This window comes from Punica granatum, chromosome 4 (genome assembly GCF_007655135.1).
Source record: "Punica granatum isolate Tunisia-2019 chromosome 4, ASM765513v2, whole genome shotgun sequence".
Classification (NCBI taxonomy): Eukaryota; Viridiplantae; Streptophyta; class Magnoliopsida; order Myrtales; family Lythraceae; genus Punica; species Punica granatum.
In genome coordinates this window covers 16,327,811-16,340,887 of record NC_045130.1, presented here as the reverse complement: position 1 = coordinate 16,340,887, position 13,077 = coordinate 16,327,811, and positions in this window count along the sequence as shown.

Sequence of the window (13,077 nt, the reverse complement as noted above, 5' to 3'; positions counted from 1 at the left end):
TGGGTTTATATGCACATATACATATATGTGTGTGCTGTGTGATGTATATTTTTCCCCATTTTATTAGCTAAATAAAAGAAAATAAATATATTTTTAATTGAAGACTTTAGTTTTCATTTTTGAGAAATTAATTAATTTGCATATTTTTCAGACAACATAAATGTACTTATTACTTACTACTAAGAGAATCCGCCTTCAAAATCGATTTCCTCTGCCACGAGATGCTACCTCGTGGATTCCAAGTGCTTTTTATGATATATAAAATTCGTTTGCATCCTGAACACAGCTTGTGAAACTGCATCAGAATTCGTGATTCAATTAGTATATATTTGGCCCAAGGTATAGCTAATTGAAAATGGGAAAAATATTTCCAACACGTGAATTGCAGTGATGCTAGGGAACCAGAGAAAATATTTATTGAGTGAATTACTTATTCACTTTTGAATGAGTAATTACCAGTTAGAATGTTTATAAGTATGAATTTGTGAACTAATTATGGGATCAATTTTTCAATTTCAGACATTCTAATTGGATGTTACGCAGTCAAATGGTTGAATATTGCTCACGAAATATTTGCTCAAGGGATTGTGGTTGGGGTAGCTACAACCATAGTTCGAAATTATTCGTTCTTATTATATTATTAACAAGAGAAAAGATATATAAGCATCGATTTTGTGTCAGTAATTAAATATCTATATATGTATGCATGTGTGTAATCACTCGGACCTAATTATATTTGTAAGTTGCTCTAATTATGCATTTGCATGACTTTACTCGAAATGTAACCGACAGAAAAATTATGAATGCAAGGTCAGGCCGTTAATATAGTTTGAGATATATTTATACACTAAATTTGAAAATTGTTGAGAATTTCAAAAATATAGCTATAATTGCAAGAAGGAGAATAACATTACACGATAAAAAATATAAATTTGATTGATATATTTATTTATATTTGTTACTTTCATATTATATATACTAGACTCCACCCATGCTTACCGTGCACCAACTATAACGAATCTTTTCCAATAAACTCATGAATGAATTGATTTGGAGATGAATTTGGAAGAGGAAAAACAAAATTAAGAGTACAAAATAAAAAAATAAAAAAATAAAAAGAATTGGAGATAAAAATTGAAAAAGAAATAGAAATTTAATGAGATGTCGAAATTAGAGATTGAAGTGGAGAGAGCAAAATATAGAGGTTGACATGTAAATGAACAGAGAGGAGAAAAGAGTAATATTAAATGAACTATATTATCTTTTTTTTTTTTTTTTTTTTTTTTAAACTAGATATTTAAGCTCGTGCAATACATGAGTTTTTAGTTAGTGTATTTTACTTAGTGCGTTTTGTTTATAACAAATTTTAAAGTAAACTTTATTTTAATAAAAATATTAACTTTTTATTATTTTTAACATTTTAATACAAATTAACCTAAATTTTATTTTAATATTTACTATTCAACCCCATTTAAAAGGTGGGAGATAAATATACATTTTTCTTTTCTTGTTAACTTTTTAATAAAAATTTGTTTAAATTTTTATTTTTGTATTTACTATTCTAGCCCTATTTAGTAGGATGGGAGATAACTTTATTTACTATTTTAATCATATTTCATAGGGTGGTAGTAGGGTAGGAGATAATTTCATTTATTATTCTAATCCTATTAATAAGGTGGGAGACAAATATACATTTTGTACTTTCTTTTTAAAATTTTTAATAAAATGAACTTAAATTTTATATTGATATTTACTATTTTGACCTATTTAATGAGGTGAATACAACTTTATATATATAGAAGATTGTATACTATTTTAACCAATAATAATAGGGATACTCTCAGGGGGAATTTGGTATAATAACACAAGTCACCACCCGGAGCCATAAGCTCTCGGTTTCGATTCTTATCAGTGAAATTTCAGCGCCCCTTATTTAGTTTTGTTATTTCTATTCTTATATAGGCAATAAGCCTTCCTTATAACCGAAAAAGCTAATTGGGAAATCTTTAGGACCTGTTTGGATTCCCGAACACCAAATTTTAACTTTAACTTTAACTTTAATTCAACACACTACACAACAAAAATACACATTTCCCAAGTGAAAAATTTTAACTTTAACTTTAACTCAACATACTATACAACAAAAACATACGTTTCTCAAGTCAAATTTATAATCACATCTCATTTGTCATTTTCCACAATCAAAATCAAAATCAAAATTAAAGTTACTTTAACTCTGAATCCAAACGCACCCTTAATTTTTCAATATATATCTTATAAATGAGGCGGTAGCTTCAAAATCAAAATTTTGCTTAAATAATAGTATAAGATATGGTATATGGTATCGAAGTCCTAAATTAACAACCAATAAGTCATTTATTTATGAACTATCACCTTGAGAATGTCTAGGAGGGATCTTTTGTATTCACTTTTATTTTCATAATTCTTAATTTGGTACATATGTGTTAAAAATATGTCACTACCAACTTTTATTGCAAAAGTTCTCATATTTACAGTGATGAACTAACGCAATTTTCCACAATTTTATGTATGAAATTTATGATAGTTGATTTCCTTTTTGTTATTATCGTTCTTTTTTTTTTTGTGATATATTATTGTTGTTTGTTAAGACAGAGCGAACCACATGGTTCATGAGGTTTTTTCGAAGGCCACAAATAATAAACAACGCGACTTATTATTTTTATATTGTCTTGAGGATGTTCTTTAAGCATGACCTAATATGATCAGAAACGATTAGGCCATTAGACGCCAACTAGGAATAAAGAACTTCATAAATTTTTGCGAACATAATCAGTTACATCGATTTCTTCTCTTAGAATTAAGGTAACATGACACGCCAATTTCGGTCACTAATAAGAGTCTGGCGCGGCATCATTGAAGTGGTTACTTTATTTAATTAGAGATATACGTACCTATAGAGGATATTCATGAGATTATGATAGAAATAGCTCAAAAATTGACAATCTTCTGCCAACTATCAAACCTAACGTATATATTGGATATATCGGAAGTTTCGATCCAAAAAATTGGAAGGTGAATCATGTGATGCATTTTGCTCTTCTTCTTACATAGCAGGATCATACCACGCTTCCGCCTTCAGCTATGAAAATGACGAGCATAACAAAAGCTACTGCCCAAGACAAGCTGATCTATTTGCAGCAAGGTTGTTCGCTTTGTTTACACATGAAAAGCCACATTAAGGCATAATAAGTTAATATTATGATCGGAAATGAGACCTTTTAGCGGCCTTCGAACGTAACGGGAGATTTTCTCTCTGTTTTTTTTTTTTTTTTTTTGCACCTAGAAGGGTGCAGTGTAGAAGTGAAGGTGCAACCCTTACGGTTGGTATAGACAGAGCTGCCACACCAGTTACCAATTTTAAAATCCTTATACTCTGAACTAGGGGTGCGCACGAGTACTGAGTATACCCGGAACCGGTTGAAAATTGCCCGTTAGGGTAGAGTCCGGGTAGCTCGTATTGAAAATATGGTAGGTTCCAGGTAGCTCGTATTGAAAATAGAATATGATCCAGGTATTAAAATGGAGAACCAGTAAAAATCGGTTTTGGTTCCGGTTCCTACCTTCAGGGTACCCGGAACTAGTTATTTATTAAAAAAAAAGATAAAAGAGTAAAGTTACTGTCTTTTTTAATGAATCAGAATATAGACACCTTGTTGTGTAGAATCGTATTATGGATATTTAATTTTGTCGATAGATTGATGTGACATATTATTTTTTTGTTGTTATGGATTAATCTAAATCTTTGTTGATATTCCATTTGGCGTGATTACTGATTATGTATGTGACATTTTCGATTTTATTTAGCCAGAGAAAAAAATTTATAGGTTCTAACAGGGTACCCGAAACTTGTGGTATAATACAGGTTCCGAGTAGATTCTGGTTCCAGAATTCAACATGGTAGGGTCCGGTTCCAAAATTTTGGAAATGTCCCTTACAGGGTAGGGTCCGGGTATCGTTAAAAATACAGAGTACTCGAAACCGATCACCCTTACTCTGAACTTATAATAATAGTCTATGCAACCAGATTGTTATTTTTTTACCGATTTTAGTAGATCCTTATAAATAGTTGGTCTGAAAATTATAATTGAATTATGATTAGAAAATCTACTTTTTGCTAGCTAAACTTCAAGTTAACAATGAATATGAAATATTTATTAAATACATCACATTAAATTAGCATTATTAAAATAATTATTTACATAAAACACTAAATTTATATTTTCTAATAAAAATTTGTATAATTTAATTTATAAATTTATTTTTATCAAAATTAATGTAACTAATTAATAATTAGATTCTTTTACTTTTAAAAGGGCTTTTAAATTTTTAACATTAAAAATACAAAAGTCACTTCAATTTCTAAATCTTATATTTTTTAAATAATAATAAACCAATCATATAAGTTAAAATTTTTTAATTAAAATAATAGAACTTTAGTTATAATTGTATTAAAATTACCAGTCTTTTAAGGATATGATCTTTTTTATTTTCTATTTGCCATGTAGTTTCTACATAGAAATTAAAAATGTTATTATATTTCCTAAAAACCCTTTTACATTTTCGAGGAGTAATTATTTCTGAGAAACTTATTTTAATATTAATGTAATTTTTTTGTTTCACTCTAATATACTAAGTTAAAATATATATATATATATATATAGATATACACACACGTAGATAAAATAATAAAGTATATACTAAAAATTATTTCAAATTTTGGGAATTTTTAATAATGATATTTTTAATTCAAAATGCACTTGACGTGTCCAATCAGAAAAACACATCTCGATGTGTTTTAGTACATTATTGCTTTTTCGTTTCCTTTATTTTCATAACAGAGAACAATAAAAAAACTGAAGCTTGTTTTGGAGTTTTCCGAAACCAAGCAGTTCTTCAATTGTGTGACATTAAAATAGACCAACGAAAACATAGAAGATTCACAATGCACAAAACAGGTTTAAGTATAGTTATTAAGATATATTAAATATAAACTAGATACGCATGCAGTAAAATATAATTCCATATAAAAAATCATGGCCACCTAAGTGAAATGTTGCAAAAATTATTTTTCGTTTTATGAGATGCTAATTTGCACATGCGCTGCATGCAAATTTTTATGTACCAATTTCGTCGCAAATAATACAAACAATTAGGAAAAATAAAGAAAAGTGATTTTACAGTGTGTTTAAATTATGAGAGAGAGGAGAGAGGAAAAAAATTAACGTGAGTGAGAGATGTGAAAGAAAATTGTGGAAGGAGAAAATTGTGGGAAGTTGGAGAAAATTGTGGAAAGAAAAAGAGAATATTTTATACAGCAACTTAACTATTTAAAATCAATTTTTTTATAATTGGGTGATTAATTTTTTAAACTGGTGATTGAGTAATTTCATAATATTTTTTATTTTTTTTCATGAGCCACCGTTATAAACATAACTCTCTCTAAAATAAATAATATAGAGCGAGAGGTATATGGTGGACTTCGCATATAGACAAAGAAATTATATTTTATATATACCCGCTGAACATTAAATATAGTCATAAAAAATATTAAATATATAGTAATTATAATTCGAAAGTTACGAATGCACGATATATTATTAATTACTAGATATTATTAATTATTAATCAAGAAATATTAAGTAACATAAGTACTAAATATATAATAATTAGGATAAATTACCAATAAAACTCAAATTTTACTAGCACGTACTATTTTTTTATCATGAAATTCTTCAACTATCATTTTGATATCAATCTTAGTACGATGTGAATTTTTCTATCAATTTTGAAGGATTTATTGACGTGGACGTCGCGTGGCATATTAAGTGGGCCCCAAAGGCCTTTTTTAATAAAGAATTCTGAAAAATGAAAAAAAAAACTCAGATCGTGTTTCATGATAAAAGTTTTCATGCTAAATTGATAAAAAAATGCAAAGTTTAAATTTTTTTTGGTAACTAGTTGGCTATGCAGGTGCACTAATTTTTTCTTATTATTGAGAGATTAACATTTAATAAGTCTACGTTAATTATATGATTTACATAACCAACTTCTTGTATCGTTTTTGACATGAAATAGAATATTGTATATTTTATTTGTCTATCACAACTAAAAGAAGGGGAGTAAATAACCACTAGTATGAGATGTTTATCATCTCAACAGATCTCGAAATAGTTCCCCAGGAACCACACTATGGAAAGTCTTACAATAAATCATCAATGACCAGATTTCATACTTCATAAGTTGTAAATTACATGGATGTGGACATCGCTAAACAAACACGAGCATATCAAGTGCCCATGCAATCAGTGAAGTGCTACTTTGAATGTATATGCTTTTTGACAGAAGAACAGACCCACGTAAGCATGAAAGGTAGCGATCATATAAGTGCATTGCACAAGTCACGTAGATTATAAATATGCAATAAAATCTTCTAGAAATTACATAGAAGTGCAAGAGACATTACCTCAACGAACAACACTGTAGAGTCATATATAGAGATGCTCATACTTCTGTCCACAAATTCAAGTTGGAAGAAAATTATAATAGATACAATGTTGCTATTACAAACTGGGTCATGAAAATGACATATATTTATAAAGTCTCCGATCGCATATTAGGCGACTGTCACCTTCAGAAATGAAAAGAAAAACAAATTCATCAAGTTTCCACAGGACCATTAGTCACAATGCATTAAATTCATATATATATATATATATATATGTATGTATATATACAGCAGCTTCAGCAATTGGAAAGGCAGGCCTCTAACAATCAATACTCTAGTGAAGGTGTAAGAATAAGATCATCAAGTTAGTCAATAGTAATAAAATTCACAAAAAGATTATTTTCATTAGTAACTTAGCTATCTATTCCATGGTTGATTGATGAGAATCGGTGAGAAGAGGAGACCAACAATTTGAAGGACCAGCTTTAACAGAGCAAAACCCAAAGATAAAACATATTTGCTTGTCCATAATAGCTATATTTCAACTCGAATTATCTGACGTTAAAATAAAATGAGGCCGAATTAACCAGAAGTATTTTGAGGTAAACAGTTCGTTAATAAAATGATGGAAGCAGTTAGTAGAGGTGCAGCATTATGTCAGATATGATTAAGCAAATATTTGGCATATTAAATGCTTTCAATAAGGACTGAAATGAAGTAAACTAAGACAAAACTAAGATAAGATAAAATCAAAGAGCATTCAATATGGGTTAGACCTTCTTGGACATTGATCATTTAGGTAAATTCAATCAATGGAATCACAACTTCTCTAGCGATAAGGATGGTAATTAAGAACAGAAGTGTTAAACAGTTCCAAACCATAAGGACCTTCGTTAACCTCTTTTCATTATTAGTCCTCATTGTGCGCCAAACAACAATATCCTTCTCGTTCTTAATTTTCGGAAGCTTTAAAAGATCAAAGGCTGAAGCATGGGATGGTACTCTGGTGGACAGAGCAAAACCTAAACAGAAAGGCGTTTCAAACATGCATCTTTGTGCAGCCAAAGCAGCAAAAAAGTATAGAAACTACTATAGCAATAGATAATCCATCAAGAAAATGAAGAAGAATTTGATAGTACGAAAATTATGGACTCAATCCCAAATAAATGAACTCAAAACCTGCAACAAGCTCATAAATTTAAGACAAAAGAGAGATCTATAAGAAATACCTTATCCATGGACATGCTACACTTCGATCGTAATCTTTCATGTGTCCTTTCATTGTCGACAATCTTTCAGCCAGCTTCTCGCGCATGTTGCACACCTTAGTATTCCTCGTTGAGAGCAGCACTCTCGTTCTCATGCTTGCGACACAAAAATTTGAATGGTTTCTCACTTAAAGATTCCAGCACAAGGATTTGGCATTACTCATGAGAGTACCTGCATAGAGAAAAAGTAGAGAATGGAATTGCTATGTAAGACAACAATTTGTTTGGGGATCCTACTGTCCCCTATATCAATTCGTTCATATCCAACATGAAATATATATATATATATATATATATATATATATATAGAAATACACACATATTGCCACATAAAGTATCCATAAGGCAAGAACTGATAACCAATACTTTCCAAGGGCCATAGACAATGAGGTTGGTATACATCTATGCTAGAGAAAAGAGGTAAAGGGAATGGAGTGAGATGTTTTAGTTTCCAAAGGAATTATCTTGTTAATTCCCTGACCTATGCATAAACATCCTATACAACCCCACACAACCTAATTTGGCAATTCATTGAAGAAATTTCTATGTAAACCTTAGTTGGTTCTCTGAGTTTTGTTCATTTTTCTAATTATCAAACCTCCCTGTCCAAACTCGAGTTTGCGTTGCCTACTAATAGTTCACTCTTCCCTCAATATCACTAATTATTAGTTCACAGTCCTCTTCCACCCATGGCCCCACAGCGACAGTATATTTAATGCGCACCTTCTAGAACCTCACAACACTAACCATTGTTGTAAATGGTGTCATTCAAGTAACTCCTATTTGCTAATAAGAAAGAGGAAACATACCAAGGGACCAAGAGATGAACAAGATTCTTAAAGGAAAGGTCATGAAGGATGGCAGTGGCATGTGTCCGTATGACTAGTATAGCTCCACCCACATATCAATGAGAGTTCCTACACGGATCCTGTGGCCTTGAGGGAATTAACCACAGTTCAAGAAACAATCCTTGTATAGAGGTGTGCCATTCAATTCAAGTGATCTAAACTTTTCAGAGAGTGGCCTTGGCTTTTTGGACCATTCAAGCAGTTTTATTTACCAGATCAGAGGGTGTCTTCTCAAACTGGCTTTCCAATTTACCAGTGTAGCACCAACGCCAATCCCTCAGCAGTGCGGCATGAACTGTGATAAAAAATCAAATGCATATTCCTGATGAATTATCACATTAAAAATTGTAAGCTACGAATCGTAAGGATTTTGTGAGTTGAATGATAATTCAAATAAAAAAGGGAATTGGGACAAGACCGATCCGCACACACTTGCAGGGATTTGGTGGCCTATCCATTAACCAAAATTTCAAAGGCATTTTCACGGGCATTTTGTAAAGGCATAATAATGGGATGAAATCCGGAAGAATGAAAACAAGGAAGGGCATACCGTGCGCAGAGCAAGGGAGAGGAGGCGTTAAACATCAAGATGTGCGTGATAACATTAAGCGGGATAGAATGACTGGAAGAGGCACTGGCAATGGTGGAAAATGCACGAAGCGGCAGCAGGACAGGATATGCATTTGTTCTACGTTTAAGGATGAGCGGTTGGTGAATGTGCTAACTTTAGTAGACCTGTTCACGTGGGAAGCTGATCATCGGAGGGCAGTTGGAAGGCAACGACTGGAGAAATTGACATAGGTGGTGAGGGCCGGAGCCGGAGCCGGAGCAACCTGGCGGGTGCAAAAGGAGAGCGAGTAGGCCCAGAGCAAAGAAATAAAGACGAAAGAGGCAAGTCAAGGGGTACGTAGAGGTAATTCTGGTCTGGGAAGTTTTGAAAATATGTTAGGACTCACGACCTGATATTTTATTGTAGAAGAAACAAGAACAGAGAAGAAAGCAAAAGGGAGAGAGGATTGACCGGGGCTGAGCGATGTAAGTCTGTAGCGAATAGGCGCATTAGGGGTTACATTTATTGGAATATATATACTTGTCAAATTCAAATGAAACAATTGGTGGCGGTACTTACGGAAACACAATTGGCGACGCTAGGTTTAGGTGCGAAAACACTCTAGAGAGCCGCACATTTCTTATTATAGGTATATATTTACCTTAAAAAAATTATAATTAAAAGGTTCGAATGCACTATAATTAAATGTTATTAATTATTAAGTAAGAAATATTAACTCACACATTGAATATAGTCATTAAAAATAGTGAAAACAACACCGTACATCTCAACTTTTGATAGTAGTCTCAAATTTATCATATCCTTTAAAAAATTTATGGGACATCCGAACATTTAACTTTTAATCCAAATCTATCCCGTCTTCAATTTTCCATCCAAAATTGACGACAAATCCAACGTGGCATGTTTTTCTGGGGAGGTGTTATTATATCAGAAAACGTGCCGCATTAGATTTTCCGTCAATTTTGGATAGAAATTTGGTGGCAGGGTAGATTTGAAACGAAAGTTAAACATTAGTATACCTTAAAAGAAATTTTAAAGGATAGCATAAAATTGAGAAGGTGCCCAAATGTTGGGATAAGAGAAGTAATTTTCTCTTAAAAATATTAAATATATAATAGTAGTCATCAAACAATTACAAATGCACAAGATGCTTCCGTTCCGTTAAATGGGAGTACGCCGTTGAATCTGCTTTAGGACAACAAAATTTTATATTATATATTAGCTCTCTCCCTCTCTTAGGGTGTAAATGCCGAGCCAAGCCCGAATCTAGTAGGCTCGAGCTCGGCTTAGTCATTCTTTCATGATTTGGAGCTTGAGCTCAAGCTCAATCGAGCTTGAACATCAGAGTTTAAGCTCGGCTCGTTATACAAATCAGAGGTTTGAACTCGAACTCGACAAGGCTCAACTCAGTAAAGCAAAAGTGCTTTGGCTCAACTGTACTCGAGTTAGAGTTTGTATAGGCTCAAAAGACTCGAGCTTGCACAATCCTAGATGAACTCGAACTCGTTTAAACTCCCCTAGTATGGTTCATGTATACATATATGTACATATGTATATACATCTCTGTGTTTTTTTTTTAAATATAATGAGGGGTTTCGAACTTCGCTTTTAACCCCACGGCGTACATGAATATCCTGTAAATCTATGAGACAGGTCAGTCCGGCCACACAGGTCATGTAAGTGACCCACTTTTCATAATTCCACTTTTCCCTTCTCAATAAATTAAATTGATACTAAAAGTTCATCTCGAACCACTATCATTAATCGGGGTTATAACAGATTGAAATACCAAAAATTGGTCAGATAGTAATTCTTAATAAATAATTGATATTAAAAGTTTTTTACGAACAACTGTCATCATTTGCGGTTATCCCAAACCAAAATAGGCGGAAACTTACTTCTGTATTAATTTTTAACCATACGAGGGACCCACGCATATGTGCCGGAACCACTGAAGTCAGTGATTAGTATTATTAACAAAAGATGTGAAATATAGTCAAAAAATGAAAAATAATTTTAAAAGATGAATTTCCATATCTGAGATCTTTTCATGCGACTCTTTGCATTGTTGTTATCCACAGAGCATGGATTTAATATAATAAGTAATATTTATTCAAAAAATATTTAAATTAGCGTGTTAAATTACATTATTTTCATGTACAACATACCCAATCATTTTACTAGTGTGTGTCTATGTGTGTGTAAAACTATAAGGCTTGATTAGTCTTGCAAGTTTCTCTAGCAGAATATTGTTTAGCACAAACTCTGCTCACTGAACTGCCAAGCTCGGCTCAAGCTCGATAAAATTGAGGCAAATTTGAGCTTTCATCAAACCGAATTTGAGCCATTCACGAATCGTCTTATCTCACACCTGTGTACTCTTTCTACTAGGCAGCTCGGGGCTTCCAAGCCCTGGGTCAACAAACCCACGGCTCGCAAGCCCTTCGGCTAGATCCCCGGATTTCATTTTTCCCTTTTAAATCTTAAAAATTAACTTTTTTTATATATATTATATGTATATATTTCATAAAGAGGATTTGATTTTTTTTATATTCGGTTTTATGCACTCAATATTTGTTATGATAAAACAAATAAAGGAAGCTTAATTCTCAATATTTTTATTAAAAGTTTTTTACGAACAACTGTCATCATTTGCGGTTATCCCAAACCAAAATAGGCGGAAACTTACTTCTGTATTAATTTTTAACCATACGAGGGACCCACGCATATGTGCCAGAACCACTGAAGTTAGTGATTAGTATTATTAACAAAAGATGTGAAATATAGTCAAAAAATGAAAAATAATTTTAAAAGATGAATTTCCATATCTGAGATCTTTTCATGCGACTCTTTGCATTGTTGTTATCCACAGAGCATGGATTTAATATAATAAGTAATATTTATTCAAAAAATATTTAAATTAGCGTGTTAAATTACATTACTTTCATGTACAACATACCTAATCATTTTACTAGTGTGTGTAAAACTATAAGGCTTGATTAGTCTTGCAAGTTTCTCTAGCAGAATATTGTTTAGCACAAGCTCTGCTCACTGAACTGCCAAGCTCGGCTCAAGCTCGATAAGATTGAGGCAAATTTGAGCTTTCATCGAACCGAACTTGAGCCATTCACGAATCGTCTTATCTCACACCTGTGTACTCTTTCTACTAGGCAGCTCGGGGCTTCCGAGCCCTGGGTCAACAAACCCATGGCTCGCAAGCCCTTTGGCTAGATCCCCGGATTTCGTTTTTCCCTTTTAAATCTTAAAAATTAACTTTTTTTTTATCTATATTATATGTATATATTTCATAAAGAGGAATTGATTTTTTTGATATTCGGTTTTATGCACTCAATATTTGTTATGATAAAACAAATAAAGGAAGCTTAATTCTCAATATTTTTATATCCTCAAGTCAAATTAAAAAATTTCTTAGTATTTACATTTCAGTATTCCAAAATATACTAGAACCTCAGACTCTTTCTATTCGATTTGTAGGTGTTTTTCTGGTAGATGAATATAATAATTAAACTCATAATATATAAAAAGGAAAAAAATCGAAAGAAATCTTCATGTTGTATGCTCTCCATTTGAATCCTGAAGTACGTGTTCTCCACACTTTTTTTTTTATAATTTTTTTTTTCGTCAGTCTATTAAATAAAACAAAAATATAATTAAAATTTCTCTAATTAGTGTTAGCCGTTTCAGGGATCCCGCAAATTGAACTGACAAAACAAAACTAATTAATGTGTTGCTGGTTTTCTTGGAATTGTCTTCCGGTTTTACTGTAGTGGGTGGTGATGTTGACCCCGACATTTTAGTGGCGCACCATGAACTTCAAGCACCAGAACTTCAAGAAACAACTGATGCACACACACGTAAAATACATACATACATATATCTTGT